Genomic DNA, 15609 nt, shown 5'->3' with positions numbered 1-15609 from the left:
TTTTCGCTCTTTGAGCCTGCCGCTCACAATAGTTATTGATCAGATGAAAACTTGGGGGTGTTTCGAGTGTTCTTTCGCGTGCTTTGTGGACTATCCCACCGTGGCGTGTGATAACTGATTGGGAATTCCATGTTAAAGTAAGGCTTCAGTGTCATCGCCCCTATAATTTCATTAGCCGGCTTTCGCCAAGCTAACAAGTCCCAGTAATGGGACAAGGGGGTGTCAAGACGATGTCATGCAGTTCACCACCTGTTTTCGCCCCATTTTTACACTCGTAAACAAAAGGGCGGTGGTCTCCGAAAAGGGATGCTACCGCTTTAAGACTAAGAAGTCCAGGCGCTGTCTTTAGCCACAGTCGATCAATTCATGCAGACCCCATGCTTAGCTGCGGTATGGTTTCTCGAGTAAGCATGTGTGTGATTGTGTGTTTATTGTGCACGACTGTGTGAGTGCCTACGTGTGTGTGTATATGTGTCTATAGATTGGTGTGAATTCCCACTTTGAGGTTAGTTCGTTGAATATCTTTTTTTTTGTCCTCCATTTTAGGACCCAGCGAAATATGTATTTTCACCGTGACCCTACTATGAAGAACGGAACTGCTTGTCCATTTTTATTTTTTTTGTTTTGTTTTGTTTTCTCTAAATCCACCAAAACTGAAGAAATTGAAGTTGACTGGTTCGTGGCGGCTTTTTTGTGGCCTGCTCTGTTCAGGCTCAGAGGGAGTTCCCCCCCGTCTCCACCATTCATCACCTGCTTTCAGCGGCCAACCGCGGCCACCTCAGCCTCTCGCCGGACAGGCCAGGTAGGGGGCCGTGCTGCACACAATGCGGGAGGATTAGCATCAAAGCTGCGGGGAGGACCAGGCCCAGCATCCCGGCCAGTCTTTCAGTCCTGGCAGTGGACGAGGGGGGGCAGGGGGGGGGGGAGTGAGGTGGGGGCTGTGGGCAGAGAGAGATGGCCAAGGTCACCATCTCCCGGGGCGGAAGCGTGGAGGGGGGTACTGGGAAACGGACCATGGGAACCGAGCGGCTCTGCACCTCACCATGGCGCCAGCTTGCTGCACAGCAGGTGCTCCCCTTCGCTTAGAACGCATGCATCTGTTTTGCGCTGGCACTAGCATGGCTGACAACGGCACAATAATACAAGCGCTTTGCTTTTCTCTTTTCCCCCCTTTTTTTGCTCGCTTGATTTTTTCTCTCTCTCTCTCTGTTTTGTCTGTTTTTCGCTTGTTAGGTTGTCGTTCGATCCTTTTTTGTCTTCATATTGAATCGTGGAAATGCTTTTTCTTTAAACGTTCCGTTATGCTTCGCTTTTTGTCTTTGTGAAAACCGCATCCAGATTACTATAGGTTAAATCTGGGATGTGTGCCGTGATATGGACAGGCAAGGAGACGTGCACGAGACGAGAATGTAAAGTTTTTGGTGGTTCCATCAAACACATGACGTAGTTCCCACGCGGGTTCCATGGATGTATTAGGTCTGCAAAATGAACCACACTTCAGAATGAAAGTACATGCACACTCAGTTAAAAAAGTTGATTACTGCTAAATATTCTTTGGTTTTGACACTTATGAGTGTCAAAACTTTGCATGTATTACGCGGAAATGAAAAAACATTCTAAGCCTTTAAGTCTTACAATCTGATGTTGTTGATGCTAGTCGAGAGTAGCAGATAGCTTGACTGTCCCAGGCACCCGTTCAAGTGGTTCCAGAATGCAGAGATTAGCTTTGAAAGGAGAGGGTATCGCTTAAAAAAATTGGCATCACTGTTTAGTAGAGTGACACCCTCTTTCATGTGCTGGGCTTTAAAAGCATTTGGACTTCTTTTTTTTTTTTTTACTGGCTGGGATATTGTCAAGTTGTCATGACGACAGGGATGTTCTGCTACTGAAGTCTTGCCTCCTGACTGTCCAATCAGATCATGGAGCACAAACTGCAGCAGGAACAGGAGAGGACGCACCTATTCCAGAAGCACAATGCTTTGCAAAGGACCGCCTGGTCCAAGACCACCAACGGACCATCGCCATCACGGGGGGTAGTGAAGGGGCCGCCATGGTTCGACTCCAAATTCAATGGCGGGGCGGAGGAATCGGGACAGGCAGGTAGGGGGTCATTGTTATGTCGGATATTGTTTGTGTCACTTTTCATTTCTGATATTCACGCGTCAAGTAAAATTATGTTAGCAATATATTAGCATTGCTATGAGGATGGTAATATAGAGCAATTCCAATGATGGGAATGCTAGTAAAATATGCACTGTTGTCACTTACGTGTTGGCAGGTGTGTTTCTGAAAATTTCATTAACATTCTTGCAGGTGGTTTTCTCAACTGTGGGGGCAACTGAAGGTTACAGGTGATTGAAGTTTTTTTTTAAAAATGAGGGCGTTAAGTTTTCTTGAAAATTAGCACATAAGTTTCGCAGCGGGTTTTAATATGTGTGCAGAATGGGCTAATGCCCATAGGTTGCCGAGGCGCTAAGAAAGCTGCTCCCGTGGAGATCGCCATCCAGGCCTTTTCATCCACAAAACCCTGCAATGAACCCCCAACCAATCCACCCCCCTTTTTTACTGCTGTTTTGGCTGGACTTTACTCACACCACCAGCGGCCATGGAAATGCTTGGTTTCGCCTGTGGACCTAGCGCAAGAATGGAGCGCCCTCAGTTCTCCAGCACCGCAGGTAGCCGTTACGCTCACGCCTTTAGAAACAGAGCAGCTACTGTGATCTGAACCCTCCGCTGCCCACAGCTAATATTTGACATATCGGGCAGTCTCGTGAGGGATCTGTTCATAAGACGATTATAATCTTCATTGATGCCATCGCCAGATCTATTTAGCATTGCTAGCCCCCCTTTCACCCCCCTCTCATCATCCCCCTTCTGAGTCTTTCCTCAGTCCCGCGATCATGGGGCTCTCTGTGGGGAACCATTTGAGCAATCTGACCCCCAACAGTGGATGTGTTTTACTCCTCAAACTTCAAAATGAAATCCAGGTTGTCAGCATAGTAAGACCATGTTTACTGGCTTGGGGAGAGGCTGAAACGGTCAAATATGTAACAATGTTTATTTTTTCCTTTTGCAAATGGCTGCCTCTTAATGAGGCATAACGATGGACGACCATTGGAGATCACTATATTTGGAGAGATATGAAACAAACACCAAGTAGGACTTACCGATTACCTACCATGAGGTTAGAAGTATCTTCATTTTATGTCTGATTGTCTGACTACTTTATGGCGACATGCTACATATTATCAGGAAGTGTTTTTTTTTTTTTTACCGGTGTTGTACATTGAACTCAAGACAATCAATACAATAGGACTGATTTGAGATGTGATTTAAGGAAGTTGCATCTGTTTTATTACTTACTAAGTCAAGACTCTTTGTTGATATGAGTCAGAATTCTTTTGTTGTGGTTCTCAGCACAGAGCTAGCAAGATAAATGCTAACTGGAGTACCAGTTTCCAATGGCAGTCCTGTCCTATCCTTTATGCTTGGGTATAAAAATGTAGTTCACAAAGGCATGTCGTAAAACAAAATGCAGGTATTTACTGAGTAGAGGCGTTTAACAAATAGTATAAGTAAGGTAACTAGGCTAAGGCTAAATAGCAGTGGTTGTTTCACAGCTGTTTCGTGCTGGCTGAACTGATTACACAGCATGTGGTCTGTTGTTACTAAGGAGAACAGAGGATTAAACCTCAACGCAGCAAAAAAAATAAAACAACTCAGTAATGCTTTGATTTCTATTTTTGTGGTAATATGGACCATTACATGTCATCTTTCAAAATGAGCAGTTTAAAACTTTTATTGGTTCAAAGAAGTAGAAATTCACTGACCTTGACCATAGCCTACAAGGAAGCAGGCAATTGTATATTGGCCAGAGGGTTTATGACAGCCACGCCACGATTAGAAATGGTCAAGGATTTTCAAGGATGGAACAGAATGGCAGATTGAGAGGCTGCACTGTGCCCTAACCTCAGTCAGTTGTTTGTCATATCTCCAGGATTCTCATACACACACACCTACACACAGACACACACACACACACACAGACAGTTTGTTTACAACTGAAAAATGTAATTTGGTGGGATTACTGAGTGTATTGTCATTGCTGCGATGTGATTCCCAGACCAGGGTATTGCCATGGCTCAAGATGGGTATCACATGCTGACAAGGCTATCAATTTCACAGATAGAAGGAAACAATGCAGTAAGTCATGCAAGGCAATATCTGAAACAGACAATATAAAAAAAAATAACAGATACTGAGACGGCTTCATCCAAAAGAGTAGACTCCAAACATACAATAGACTTCTGGGTCACAGCACAAAAGAAAGTATCTATCGGCACACTTTAGCTGGACTTCTGATGTTGTTGTTGTAAAATTTTTGGCATAACATCGAGAGTAGCTGAAGTATATTACGCAATATTGGATTCAGTGAATTTCTCTGCATTCTGTAGACCGATAGTGTAATATTATATTATGTCTCTAGTCTCTTTTTGAAAGCCAGTATAGTCATTCTTTACTCATTCTGGCATCAATATGAAAACAGATGACATGTTGTGTGATGACATCTAAACCAGATTTAAACTTTAAAGATGTAAACATGTTGCACTCCCCTGCTTTTTTTCCGTTGTATCATCTCTCCAAGCACATGTGTTGCTGTTCCAAGTGGTTTTTAGGATGGACCACCCCAGGCTATCCCGTTAAAAGCAAAGCGGCCTAATTCGGTCCTTACAGTGTTGCACATGGAGCATGTCCACCAGAATTCAGCAGGGTCTCTGATCAAGCCCTGGGGTCTCACTAAATCATAGGGTTAGCATGACAGCAACGGATACAGGCTGCAGTTCTGACGAAGACGGCAGGCTTTTTTGCTAGCGGTTAGCGTGCATGCTCACAAAGCATGTAATGTCAAAAAGGAGAGCATGCATGTTGTGGTAGACATGCCTGAAGAAAGTCTAGATTGGTCAAGGGCAGACAGTGAGCTAATTGCACGTCACCTGTCAGTGCACGACATGCAATCAGTTGTTTTGTTTTTTTGTGGACTGGAATGTCCAGTTTCCAGACATGGTTTTTATTCTGTTGTGTGATCGTTGTTGTCAAATATTTCAAGCAGCCATAGGGTTTGGGTGGTAAACGCTCAGACATGAAGTGCCACTGAGGAGGAGGTGAGTCTCCTCGACGGTTTGATCTCCCACAATGCCCTGCTGCTCTGCTGACAGGTGCCAGGAGACGCTCCTCAGACGTCGACCCCGCTCTCGCTCCCTCCCCACCTCGTCGAGGCGTTCTCCTCGCCCAGAGCTGTCGGGCGTCAAGGCCTGTCATTAGTGGTGTCCAGGGAGAGTGGACGCTTTAACCTGGAGATGAGGAAATGCCACCAGCCAGACATAGCCTGGAGGATTCAAAGCCAGAGTGTTTAGATGGAGGTGGAATAGGATGTGCTCCTCCCCATAACTATGCTACACTAAAAGTCTTTTAGTGTCAGTCACTGCCTAGCCCCCTTTTTTTTGGTGCAAGATCTTTCATTTATGGCTAACAAAAAAAACAGCTAATTAAGTAAAGTAAAAATTGATTGGGTGTAATAAACGCTGTCAGTTATGCTGATTGCAGTAGCTGCCTGGGGGAATTTTCTTCCAGCACACAAAGCAGGAACAGAGATAAGGAAGATATCGGACTACTCGTATCCATGCAAATGCCAGAACTAGCTTGAAATGTTTGCCTTAATTGAGCAGCTAAAGATGATTATTGCCCGGGTGGAGCTCACAGGGCCGGCTCTAATTACAGGGAGGACAGTCTCTCATTAGTTTGTTTGCAGGTGGACACACACTCTATGGAGGTTTTCAAGGGAGAGCAAGCGGATGTTTCACTGGGGGAAAGCTATAGCCTCACAGTAGCATCTGAATAACAGGATTGTATTAGGGTTTTGCATGAAGTGCCAAGAATATACCGTGAAAGAATTCATTTATTATTTTATTCATATAAAAGACCTTCTTATCTTCTCTGTCCACATCAAGGGCGTCTCTGATGGTTCAGAATAGAAAACTATGAAAGATTAAGCAGCCGTCTCTTTTTTTCTACCACTAGGATTGCTAAAATGACAATGCTGTCAAACTTCCAAAGAGCTTTCTTCCCAAGATACTAATTAAGAGGTCTCAGCTTAGAAAGAGCCTGTCGCGTTTCTGACTGGAGCATATATCCAGTCATTTGTGACAAAACTGCAGATGTCTCCACTAATAGACCAAATCTACTTTTCCTTTTGAATCAATGTTAGCTGTGAGGAGGATCATTGTGTCTGTCTCCTTCGTTTTGTTAATTCTTCATCAAAAAGATGGATGTGGTTGGAGTTTCTCTCGTCTCTATAATATTCTTAGTGATATGTAAATCTCTGAGACCTCACCGCCAGGCCAATAAAACGTACTCCTCTCGACTGAAGTCCTTGCCTGGAGTCATCATTCAGGAGATAGGTCATATATTTCAAGGCCATCAATTATTAAACATATTCAAATATGTTTTACACATTTATGATTATCTGACCTGAGCATTTGAAATACAGTCATAGTTGTGTTATTCAAATGTAAATACAGTCATAGCTGTGTTATTCTACTTTGTTGTACTGAATGGTATACTTTTCCCTTCAACATTTTTTGGCTTTTGGCCCTTTGATTGGACAAATAATGTTTTGTCCAAAGTCTTTATAGTGTATGGTCTTGACTTGAGTATTTGCTGAGATCCACCTCTATCTAATAGCATGAACTTTAGATGAGGTGATGGAGACTTACTGTGACCATCCTCACGCCCAGACACTGAGCACTGGACTTATAGGCTAGTGGCCAAACTATCTGATTAAGCACTTGTGATTATTTATTGTGGGTTCTGGAACTTTTTTTTATTTCTACTATTTTAAGTAGAGCTCCACTTAACAGTAGTGCCGTTTATTTACACACCTAAAAATGATTTTTGATAGAAATGTGAAATAATATACAATATATGTATCTGTTTAAGTCAGACAGTGATATTTTTTTCATGTTTACAAACATGTCCTGTCAGACAAAAAGTCAGGTCATACAGAGTTATTGTATCAATAGCCACGCCAGACGGAATGGAAATCCAACCTCACCTTCCAAATAACTGTCCGAAGTACTTGATGTGTTCCAAAACTAACTAGTATCGTAACACTAACCTCAGCCATCTGTCCTCCCCTTAATAGTCAACCAATGATCATGCTTAAACTGAGAATAAGACTCATGTTAATTACTATTAGTGACGTACTGTAGCCAATGACTCACTAACTGGACTGAATAGATAAATTGATTGACGGATGGATGGATAGAGAAAGCTGATGGATGAGTGAATGAATGGTTGATTTTACATCATGTCGCGGAGCCCCCAGTCCTGGGGCTAGAGCTCTGTGTTTGCCAGCTGGAGGAAGGCACAGCAGTCCCCCCAGCCCCTGCCCCAGCACGCTGACCTCTCCGAGAGCCTGAGCATCTGTCTGGGCTGCAGGAGGCCGCTCGCCTGCCCCCTCGGCCCCATCAGCTGGGGACGGAGGGGCCATTTCTCATGCTCTCATGCCCATTGTTTTTAATTACATCTGCTGCTTTCAAGCCTGAAATAGGGTCGGTTCAGTCTTTTTTTTGGACGTGTTGTCATGATTATGAGTGTGGGGAGTTATGGGGGGCATGGAAGTCTATTTGTGTGTGTGTTTGAGTATGTGTATGCGTGTGTTTGTATGTGTATGTATTCACACACATGTGTGTGTGTGTGTGCATGTGTGTGTCTGTGTGTGTGCACAAGTGTGTATGCATGTGTGTGTGTGTGTGTGCAAAAGTGTGTGTGTGTGTGCTTGCGTGCACACTCACATGTTGTGTTTCCACACAGCTGCATTGGGGAATTAATGGACGTGAAATCCAAGCTGAGAGACTTAAAAGGCAGCAGAGGAGGAGGCCTGAGCAGCAGCCCATAGTCTTGACACCAGATGGGGATTCATGATGAAATGCGAGCACTCGCTCCGTTCCCAGGCATCCTCTCCCATCAGTTCACCATTACAAAGTGATTCAGATGGAGGTTTCATACACCAAAGACAAAATCATAATTTTTTGACCAAATACAAGATCTCTCTTCCTCCTCATCAACACACTTCCCCCACCTCACCTCATCCTTTCCTTCCACCCCCTCTGCTCTCTCTCTCTCCTCTCTTCCATCTCTCTCTCTCTCTCTCTTTCTCTCCCTCTGTGTCTTTCTGTTCATGAAGACTTGCAAATGTGGCATTAGCAAATATTCAGCGAGTGAGCTAGCGCAGGAGCGAGCAGAGTAGCGCGGCTCCCTTTTATCCGCTGGGGACCTCTGATTGCGCTACAGTTCTTGCATTGGAAATGAGCGCTGCGCCACAGACCGGGGCAGCGGAGAGAGAGAGAGAGAGAGAGAGAGAGAGAGAGAGAGACAGAGAGAGAGAGAGAGAGAGAGAGAGAGAGAGAGAGAACTCCCCTCCCGCTGATTTGTATTCCATCTACACGTCACTGCAGGACATGCAAGTTGGAGGCACCAGGCTGTTTTTTTTTTCTGTCTTTCTTTTTCTCTTTTTCTTATTTATTAACACCACCTCCCCACCCCCCACCATCCCTCCCCAATTCAAATCCACTCTATGAAATATGTCTTTCTTGGCCACATAACATTAGGCAACAAGGCAGCAAATAAAATGCAAAGGGCAATGAAATATGAGTAGTGTGGGTTTGAGAAATGTATTTGTACTCCCTGAATCATAAGTGTAAATTATGATTAAGACCCTTTCTCTTTCCTCTCCCTCTCTCTCTCTCTCTTCCTCTCTCTTTCTTCCTCTCTCTTTCTTCCTCTCTCCATCCCTCACTCCCTCGCTCCCTCCCTCTCAGTGGCTCTGCATGCGTTTGATCCACTTCTCATTTACACACTGCAAACCGTCCACGAGAGATGCTCCCCTCGCTATGACAGCTTACATCACTATCACTGTGCGCATGCAATCACCCAGCCCTCCATCTGACGCACACACACACACACACACACACACACACACACACACACACACACACACACACACACACACACACACGCGCGCGCGCGCGTATGTGCTCTCCAAGAACATGGAGCCCCCCCCTCCCACCCCGTTGAATAATGTAGCTCCGGCTGTGGCGCCGTAATCTGGGGGTGTTAGGGGGAGAGGAGGTTGGCTGGCGGCGGTCAGGGACAGCAGATCTGGAGGGCTGATAGGAGGCAGAAAGAGCTGAGCGAGGTGCTCCGGGGCCCTGCAGGGCTAATGCCTTCCAGGAAAGAACCGGAGGTGGAGAACTCACTCCACGTTCTCTCTCTCTCTTTCTCCCTCTGCAACGGGAAAATAAACCTCGGGGGGATTATCCCTCACTCTCTCCCTCCCTCCTGGCTTCAGACTCAAGGTCAAACCCGATGACTCCTCTCCTCTCCTCTCCTCTCCTCTCGTCCTGCTCCTGGAAAGAAGGGAGAGAGAGAGGAGGAAGATGAGGGTGAGGGCATGTAGGAAGTGGAGAGTGTGCGACGCACCTCGATGGGGAAACCCGCAAAAACGTTTGCCTTCATGGTAGAGGGAGGGAACCGTGAGAAGGTTAGCCGTCTCCTTGAGGTGTTCTTGTTCGTGTCCTCCTTCCGGCCTCGTAATTGTGTCGTGAAACTGTCCCGACTCCCTCGGCATTCCAGAGGCCCTGAGGAGGTAGCTCAGGTTCAGGTCAGAACCCTTAACATCTCCGACTGCGGACCCACGTGGAAATATCCGTCAGGAATGAAAGGAGGAGAAAAGACGTTGAACTGTCGGAATGTGACTCGCACCAGACTTCCCAGGGAGGTTAGAACAGGGGTATTCACGCGCAGCAACGAGTTCACAGGAAATGGATCTCCCTTCTATCCACTCCCTCTCACTGTTTTAGGGAGAGCCTCAAAGATATGACGTGGCTTTCTGGAGGTGGATTTTATATGTGAGCAAGCCATGTGGCCGACTGCCTAACCTAGCACTCCCACACCACCCCCGCCCCCCAACACACACACACACACACACACCATAACACTCTATAACCCCGCACTCCCACCCCACCCCCCACACACACAAATACACACACACACACCATACCACTCTATGTACTAAAGATGCTCCCGGACTGCTTGAGCTAGTCTCTTGACTGAGACGTGAAGGTCTCTGTGTGTATATGCAACAGCCCCACAGTGGCAATGCACAGCATAGAGGATAGCAAAGTATCCCGCAGGATGGATACCCGATGTATATGGAAAGCTACAGAATGGCAAAGCAGGTAGCAAGTCCTTTGTTTTTTACCCCTCACTGGTTTGTAGACTTAATTTCAAAATTATTGAACTCAATTGAACTCGAAATTATTTCTGTTGTCATCATCATGCATTTTATTGCTATTTGAGAGTTGAAATAGATTTAATAGGTTTGTTTGTGTTTCATTGTGCATCACGCAATGCAGAGGTGATCTCATGCTGAATCCATGATAATTATAACTGACATGCCATTTTGCTAGTGGGAGGAGAGACTGCTGTTCTCTGCGTGTCAGTTTGATGGTTGGAGAGAGACGTGTGGGTATCCATCTCCAAGGACAATGAGGCTAAGATGAAACAGATCTTTTGGGGCGAACAGAGAAGCTCAGATCTGCCATCTGGACGCCTTTAAACTGCAGACCAGCTCAGCTCGCATATACAAACCCAGGCATACAGAAAAACACATGTTCAGAGTGTATGTACACACACACACACACACACACACACACACACACACACACACACACACACACACAGCTACAGACACAAAACAAGCCCATTAAACAAGGGAATACAATGGTCAGTGACTTTGTGGCTTAGCAGATACGTACTGACAGCGATATTATATTCCACTGTAATAACATTATGTGGCATGTACTGTACTGATGCACGTTTGACCATGTCCATTCTAACTGTGCATGCATGCTATAATTATATGTGCTTGTGAATGTTGTGCTGGAGCCAATCCATCAAGAGAAAACTCCATCTCTCTCTCTCTCTGTCTCTTTTTCTCTCTCTCTGAATGTCATATCAGAAAGAACGAGACGATAAAAACCTTATCTGTGACGCCAGATTCAATATACAACCCTCCTCCCCTCCTCTACATGATATCAAGGCCCACTGGCTTTAAAGGAGCGGGGTGGTTGTGATTTGTAATGTGTTTGTGTGTGTGTGTGTGTGTGTGTGTGTGAGATCTGGTGATCTCCCCCTGGTGCCAGTGGCTGAGGACAATCTCTGTGTGATCCTTTCATGCACCACCCCACACACACACACACACACACACACACACACACACACACTCTTTCTCTTGCCTTTTCATCCCGCGTATCTCCCGGGGGACTGACACAGGCAGCAGGGCCATCTGAAGGCTGCGGACACACACACACACACACACACACACACACACACACACACACACACACACACACAGCAGATGGACCCACTGTTCAAGGCCCAGCAGCAGCAGCCACATCCAGGCATGGTTCAAGCCATCCCAACCACATCCAGCCTGGCACCAGAGGGGCTCTTTCCATTAACAACTACTATATGTAGATGTGTGTTTGTGCGCGTGCACGCATCCATCATGGCGTCCATGCTGAGTTGAGAGTTCCTCTAAACTACCCTAAATCCAGCACACACGTTGTAATTGCCACCGTTAATGCAAACAGATGCATAATGCTTTGGAAAACAATCTTGACTGTGTGTGTGTGTTTGTGTGTGTGTGTAAAATTGTACCTTATCATGTGTTCTCTGCATATGACTGCATACTTTATCTAGGACTTGTGTGCATTTACCTCTTAGATGTTCTTCAACTTATTTTATAAAGGTATTTATCTATATGTAAATCTGTAGTATTGTACCTATAGAAATCCGGAGGAGTGCTGTACCTTCCTTGTGCTGACTTGGACAGAGAAGAGAAGCCGATACAGGAGTATTATTTTGTAATAGAATTAAAAGCTGCCTAGCGAGTGTGGAGTCTCCAGACTCACCCACGACTACTTGAAAGGCTGCGTTCTCCCGTCGCGGTTCACTGCAAAACCCGTTTCTATAGTTGTCCACTCTCCCCGCTCTGTCCTATCTCCGCTGCAAATGACTAGGTTGGACTTTGAAGAGGAAATCGCTCGCATTCCTCCATCGTCGTAAGAGGTATTTACATACGCTCTCTAAATAATTATGTGGCGCGCCGGAGCATCCAATGAATTTTTCACAAAAGCACTTTCTATTATTTACATTCCTAAAATGTAATGTGGTTTTACTTATGCAGCTGGCCGGAGAATCAAAGCGCTCCATCCAGGCCCCAGTCCACGCTGGAAAGCTCAAAGACCCGCAGGGGTCAAGCACAGGGGTCACGTTCTCTCAGCCTCGGACGGCCGGCAGAGTGCATAACTGCCAATTGACTTTCTAATGGAAAGGGGGGGAGGGGGGGCTTATAAAATATGCAGTTTAATAACGGCTATCATGGAGGCTTTTTTGTTTCCTTCCTCCTCCTCCTCCTCCTCCTCTTCTATTCGTTCTTTCCCCCCCTTCAATGCATCTGCATCTAAGCAAGCCGCAGGCGGAGAATAATCAAGGGTTCCTGGCAGTTTATCTGGCTCTTGTGTGTGGTTTCTTTTCTGGCCTTTTTGGAAATATGAAACACGCAACGACCACATATCCAGTTCTTGAACTTGGACGATGAAGCTCAGAGTCGTTTTGGCTCGTTTTTTGACGGCGAGGCATCAAAGCTTCCCCGGCCGAGAGTTGCCGGATTTACTACCGAGGGGATTCACCCCTGCTCTCCCTCAGGCTCATCTGCCTGACCGGTGCTCTTGCGCTGTTTCAGAGGGACCGGGGGATGGCTGACCCTCGCCGGCAACTGCCCTGTCTCTGTCCAACCCCGCCGCAGTAACGATTAAGACTGAAATAGCGTCAGTGGTCCGTGCAGTTGGACGTGACTCAGAATGTTTTTCATTTGATCTTGTTGTCTCGCACCTATGACTCATCTAACTGCCTGATGTGTTTCCCCTCTCTGGGTCCTTTCTGTTTTTCTAAGAGAACATCACAGAGCTGGAGGCTGGCGGTTTACACGACGGAACCGGATGGCGGAGGAGGACGACAGAGAGACGACGCTTGACGAAGGGAGGGAGTGGAGGGATACACCACGAGGTGGGAGAGGATGCGTGGGTCTCCAACGCCAGGCCTCTAGCCCCAACGAAAGGGCCAGCCCAAAGGTGATTAACTGGCCTCAATTACCTACTACTTATCACTATTATTGCAGTACCATCATCATATTAGTGATATGGACTCTGGAAGTGGACTCTATGCCATGCAAACACTATCTGTGGCCAGGCCCCCCCTGTTCTGGTTCTAGTCATTTCCATGACATGAGGGAGGTTTTTTTCTCCCACTCATGGGGACTCATTCTTGCCAGTGAGCTCCACAACTGACCCAGGGATACGTTTGGATTCCCTGGAAATTCAATTCACCCTCAGCCGAGGAGCACCGAGGCCAGTGTGGCATTTTCACATTTCTTGGAGAGACAGAAATAGAAAAAGAAACAAGAGAAAAAGAGAGAGAAATAGAACAAGAGAGAAAGACAGAGAAAGAGGAAAAGAGAGAAAGAGAGCAAGAGAGAAAGAGAGAGAAAGAGAACAAGAGAGAAAGAGAGCAAGAGAGAAAGAGAGAGAAAGAGAACAAGAGAGAAAGAGAAAGAGAACAAGAGAGAAAGAGAGCAAGAGAGAAAGAGAGAGAAAGAGAACAAGAGAGAAAGAGAGAGGAAGAGAGAGAGGAAGAGAGAGAAAGAGAACAAGAGAGAAAGAGAGAGAGTGAGTGTCAAAGCCCCCCTTCCTGTCGCGTTAGAAGTTTGTAGCTGTTCGTTGAGCTGATTGTTTTCACAAGTCGGCGCAGCGATTCGAGTGAAGCACAGGGCTTTGGCAGGTTGCAGGGGAAAAGCTCCGGGGCTGCAGCACGTTTGCCTTGGCAGCCACGCGGGCCCTGTGGTTTGGACAAACATGTCGCTGTTGCTCTTGCCCCTGTCACTCTTCATATCACCAGACCCTGAAAAATGCCGCGTGCGGTTTGTCAGCCGCAGAGGTGCCAGGGCCCATGTTCAGGCTTTCGCTCGTTTGTTTGTGTCGCTGGTTCGTTGGATCGTTTAGCCTGCCTGTCCTCTCGAGCTGGAGTGGCTCTTTTTTTTTTGAAGAGCGTCTGTTGTCGCCGCGCCGCTGCGGTGTGGTGGTACTGATGGCGCTTTGTTTGGCGGAGTGGTGCGTGCAGAATCAGCGGAGGCTGCGGCCGATATGGAAATGCAACCACGCTGGAATGCTGCACAGCTGTGGGGGTGCTCTTGTTTAGGCCTCCGACAATAACGTCTATTCATATCCACACGGATTTAAATGTTCCTCCTCCTCACAAACTGCACCCTTTGCTACTTTACTTTCCTTCCCTCTCTACTCCCACCCCCCCCCCCCCCCACCCCCCACCCTCCTTACCCTCAACACCCCCACCCTAACACCCTCCCCCCCTGCTATTCCCACATAATATCCAAACATATCTTTTTCTGAGTCGGAAAAATGCTTGGAGTAGCACTGACAAGCCACACCACGAGAGCTTAACAATGGGCGCGTTTATCACTTTTGTGAGCCCTAGCATGTCATGGATAAGCCCGATCCTCGCTCGAGTATACAAACACACTGGGTCAATGCTGTTTTTTTTATTTATTTATTTTTTTCTCGCAAGGCTGTTGTACCTATAAATAGGGAGCGATTTACTCCAATATTTGAATAGAGGATCCCGGGGATGTTTTTTTTCGGGGGGCCGGATTGGGTGGCCGGCGGCCGGGAGAGGAGAGCCGGTAATCTGGCGCTGCCGCCGCCCATGTGCGCGCCTGTCTCTCTCGTGCCTTGAAGGCCGCCTGGAAATGCTGTCTCCTCTGGCGTCAGCACTTCTCGGCGAAAATGTTGCCCGCCGAAGCTTTCCCCCGCTACCGCCGTCACCAGCACCACCCCAAATCCTCGAGGAGGCGAGGAGAAAATCCATTAAGTCCATGAAACTCAGGAATGTATTTTCATTAAACAAGCTTGTTTGAAGGGATTGCCGAGGACAGAGGGAGAGAGAGAGAGAGAGAGAGAGAGAAAATATAAAAAAGATCAGATTGTGCGGCTGATTGGCCCGGTGTCTGAGCCCGCTGTGGAGCGAGGGAGGGATGAGGTTGGAGGGGGAGAGAGAGAGAGATAGGGGGAAGCGTTGGGGGGAGGATAAATTACGAGAATAAAACACAGACAAGATGGGGGGGGGGGTATCACGCAGCCTGGGACCACCTGAGTTTGTGTGTGTACATGAATCAGCGTACGTGTGTGTGAGTGTGCATGCACATATGTTTATGTGTAAGTGTGTGTGTGTGTGTGTGTGTGTGTGTATGTATGTGTGCATGAGTGTGTGTGTGTGAGTGTGTGTGTGTGTGTGTGTGTGTGTGTGTGTGTGTGTGTGTGTGTGAGTGTGTGTGTGTGTGTGTGAGTGAGTGAGTGAGTGTGTGTGTGAGTGTGTGTGTGTGTGAGTGAGTGAGTGTGTGTGTGTGTGTGTGTG

General features: G+C 46.8%; 1 protein-coding gene across 4 annotated transcripts in view; it reads left to right on the top strand.

Moving 5' to 3' along the window:
- Positions 1-546: 546 nt before the first annotated feature.
- LOC121718172 (axin-2-like) overlaps positions 547-15609 on the top strand; it is a 75996-nt gene continuing 60933 nt past the window's right edge. For 2 of the 4 annotated variants that reach the window (XM_042103067.1, XM_042103064.1), the window contains exons 1-4: positions 547-802; positions 1917-2100; positions 2314-2351; positions 13079-13256. The gene's annotated coding sequence lies outside the window, so the exon portion shown is untranslated. Of the gene's footprint in view, positions 803-1903; positions 2101-2313; positions 2352-13078; positions 13257-15609 lie in introns of those variants that run through there. The other 2 variants (XM_042103068.1, XM_042103066.1) reach the window with 2 other exon arrangements.

This window comes from Alosa sapidissima, chromosome 9 (genome assembly GCF_018492685.1).
Source record: "Alosa sapidissima isolate fAloSap1 chromosome 9, fAloSap1.pri, whole genome shotgun sequence".
Lineage (NCBI taxonomy): Eukaryota > Metazoa > Chordata > Actinopteri > Clupeiformes > Clupeidae > Alosa > Alosa sapidissima.
Note: the sequence above shows the minus strand (reverse complement) of the source record. Positions and strands in the feature narration are given on the sequence as shown.